This window comes from Temnothorax curvispinosus, unplaced genomic scaffold (assembly GCF_003070985.1).
Source record: "Temnothorax curvispinosus isolate PA1 unplaced genomic scaffold, ASM307098v1 QBEX01014702.1, whole genome shotgun sequence".
Taxonomy (NCBI): Eukaryota; Metazoa; Arthropoda; class Insecta; order Hymenoptera; family Formicidae; genus Temnothorax; species Temnothorax curvispinosus.
The window spans coordinates 196-4,240 of record NW_020224482.1 but is presented as its reverse complement, the minus strand read 5'-3'; the positions used below and the strand labels follow the sequence as shown (position 1 = coordinate 4,240).

At 34.1% G+C, this 4,045-nt stretch overlaps 1 pseudogene; it reads left to right on the top strand.

Moving 5' to 3' along the window:
- The first annotated feature begins 335 nt into the window (after positions 1–335).
- Positions 336–2,166, top strand: LOC112464910 (annotated as a pseudogene).
- The last annotated feature ends 1,879 nt before the right edge of the window (positions 2,167–4,045 follow it).

Below are 4,045 nucleotides of genomic sequence, written 5' to 3'. Positions count from 1 at the left end.
ATCGCAGTGCAGTGCAGTGCAGACAGTGCGTTCGTTTAGCGCGCTGTCAGAGTGTCAGTCAGTTCATCAGTTATAACCTATCTCGAGAGAGATACGGTAGTACGCGCGGAGCGAGACCGACCGTGACTCTTTACGCGACGCGACGATTAATTTAAGGTAATTGTTTTATGTAATTATCCTATAATTATTTTATTCTATAATTACTGTTATACTTGTACTATTTTATTTACTGTTTATACTACGTTTACGTGAGTGTTTATACATACAGGTTAATAACCTATTATATTATTTTTTATATTGACAGCAGGGAGCGTATACTGAGATCAAGGAGCCTGTTCACACGAGGCGTTTCTGCCGCGCGTTAACGTTTGCACGAGCCGCACGCTGTCGCGAGGTATAAGGTGCGACAACGCGCGCATACGCGCGTACGCGAAACGGCAGTAACACCGTAATCGTGCCGGCGATATACTGAATTGAAAATTGAATTGCTTCGTGCTTATCCCGAGATTTCGTATCCCTACATCGGGTTACCACCGCTGCCGGAAAAGAAGGTTCTCTACGCTTGGCAGAAAGTGACGACTGACACGTTCGATCCCGACTTCGTTGATCGCAGAAGAGCTGGACTCGAGGTACGTTTCCGATTTACAATTATAACAGTATCGTGCGATGAATGTTGTACCCAATTATAACCTCAAATGAAGTTGTGCACGTTGCTAGTATTCTGATTATACAATACATTTTTACTTTGTAGAGGTATTACATATTGACAGCAGAGAGCTGATACCGAGGAGATCAAGGAGCCTGTTCACAGGTATATATTGACGGCAGGGAGCTGATGCCGAGGAGATCAATCTCGTTTACGCGCGAAGGAATTATCGTAAGTTATTTTATTATCGGTTCAACTTATTTTTTATTCTTTTCCAGTTTTAAGAGTTAGAAAAAGATAAAAATATTGTATTTTATGTATTTTATGCTTTTATTTTATTAAAGCATGTATTTTATGCTTTGATAGAAGGAACGTGAAAAAGAGCAGGAAAAGGAAAGAGCACTAGCGGCGAAGCAGACAGAAAAGAACAAACAGAAGAGACAGATTCAAGCTTTGTCTTTTAATCTGGACGAAGACGAAGATGAAGCTGAGATGTCTTCTGACGAAGACAATGCCGAAAAATCCCCGCAGTCAGAAAATGTGCAATTTGATGGCCCTGCGATTAAGAAGATTTAGAAAAATCCAGATGTAGATACATGTTTTTTGCCAGTAGGGAAAGGGACGAGGAGGAAAATAAACTTAGGGAAGAATTGAGACAAGAATGGGGTAGAAAGCAGAACGCGTTGAAGGAAGAAGAAATTGAGATCACATTCAGTTATTGGGATGGATCTGACCATCGTCGGAGTGTTATAATGAAGAAAGGTGAATGTCTCAGTGGTTTAGAGAACGTTTAAGTTATTAAAATACTCCAGTGTCACTTTTGGAGTAACATTGGCATGATATATAATGTTCTGCTGCATATATTAAATTTTCACACACAGGTAATTCTATCTATTAGGTTCTTCAGAGATGTTTAGAAGTTCTGAGGCGTGAATTCAGCGAGCTTAAAACAGTAATGGCAGATCAGTTAATGTATGTCAAGGAGAATCTTATATTACCGCACCATTATACGTTTTACTGCAACTATAACTGATTTTATTGTAACTAAGGTAAATATACTAAATGATAAAACTTATGAAGCAATATCACAATGTTGGCATGTTATTTTAATGTATGTAATATTGCGATTAGGCACGAGGAAAGAGCGGGCCTCTGTTCACATTTGACGTTCACGATGATATATTCGTATTATGCACGATGCTTCTGTCGAAACCGAGGAATCACATGTCGGAAAAGTTTTACTTAGGTATTTATTATTAAAAGAATACTTTGTATAATTCTCTTTTATGTTTTTCTCATTAGATCATGGTACGAGAGGAACAAACACATTTTTCCAGAGAGTAGATGGGAACCTTTTCATCCAACGAAAAATTACGACAAGTATACAGTGTCGGATAAAAATAGGAAGAAAGCTAAAATCTGATCTTAGATTCAACGAATTGTCCAATTTTGTTTAAAGGATTCAGATTCAAGGACTGTAAATATTATAACCAGATAAATAACTTTGTTTCATCGTACAATTGATTTATTATAAAACAGTTGATTATATATATATTATAATCTATTTTATAATTAATATATATTAGCTACATTGTATTTTTAAGGACTGTGATTTTAATTCATTCAGTTATGTGATAATATTTAATTCATTTACTCGATTATGTAGCTCTACTAAATAGTTAAGTTTTCGCAAACATTTGGAGGGAAAATAAAAATACATGAATAGTTTAATGACTTGAATATAATAATTACAATATGAAAATACAAAACCATACTTTAATTCATTCCGATAACAATCAGAAACAGTATTAAAATATTAATCCACGATCAGATCCTCTAACAGAAATCTATTTACAAATATTAGATGTATCATCTCTTGCCATTTCTTGAACATAACTGTACAAAAATAAATATATACAATTATATCGATTATAATCACGTATTAATATTCATAGGTTTGATACAAGTTGGATCCATGTATGTAATATTTTCGGGAAAATGGTCCATTATAATAAACTTTTTCTTAGTCGATCTGTTCAAACAGTTGGTTCAAGGAATCCGAACCAATAAATAACTAGTCCAGACCCGAATCTGTTCCAGTAGTTTCCAGTTTCGCACCGTTTTATATTCTTCATGTGTTTTTAATACATAAATAATTACTTATTTGAAAATTTAATAATTAGTGGATAAGGAATAATCACATTGTCAGGTAAATTTTTTATTTTAAAAATAATAATTGGTTTAATATAAATAATTTAATTATTGCAGATAAACATGATTTAAAAAACATGTTAATGTTATATATATGTATATATACGATATATGTGTATTTATATCCACTTAACATAGAGAATTGCAAGAATAACATTAAATATAATAAATACGTATTTAATCAATACATATTTAATAAATTTCAAAAATAGGAGACAATAGTTCTATATTATAACTATTATTACATTTAATGTTATAGCGATTCTCTATTAAATAATAATAATAATAATAATAATAATTTTATTTAATCCTTGCCTTGCGGCTTAGGATGACTTCCATCAACTCTTACATAAATTTACCAACATACACATAATTTGCAAGCATATAACTTTCTCTTTAACATACATATATATTATACATCATTTTAACTAACTCTAAAACTAATTCAACATTCTAACTGTCTTTCAATTTCCCTTCCTACTCTTCACCCTCCATCCCTTCCCTTTCCTCCGCTTCTTTTCTAACTCTTTCTATCCTTTTCATTACTTCTAGTCCTTTTCCTTCCTCTCCTAAAAATTATTTTAACTGTATCTCGCTTTTTGTCGCTTCACATTCTTTTAGTATATGCTCTATGTTCTCCTCTTCTTTTTGGCATATTCTGCACCTTCTATCTTCCTCCTCTCTCCAGTGTTGACTGCCTTTCACCTCACTTCCGCATCTGTATCTGGCTATCAGCATTCTATCCTTTTTCTTCTTCTTTCCTAGTAGATACTTTGGTAACCCCTCTGTTAAGATCTCTTTATAGCTACTATTGAACTTTGACTCGTTTATCTTTATCTGTCTCTCCTCCTTCTCCTTTTCCTCTATTCTCTTTACAAGATTCCCCACCGCCTCTCGGTCTCCCGCCTCCATTTCTCTCTTTAGCTGCTCCTTCTCCATTCCTGCCCTCTCTATCAGTTCTCTTCTCTTTTTCTCCCACTTACTTTCTTCTTTCCTTGGTCTGCTCCTCTCTAGATCTTTTATACATGCTTGAACTATTTTCTTTCCCGACTGTCTCGCCTTCTCCTCATACCTCACAGCTCTCCTTATTGCCCTTACTTTTATTTCCTTTATTTTGGTTTCTTCTGCTATTACATAATTTGGGGTTCTACTATTCAATCCTAAAATCCATTTAACATACTTTCTTTT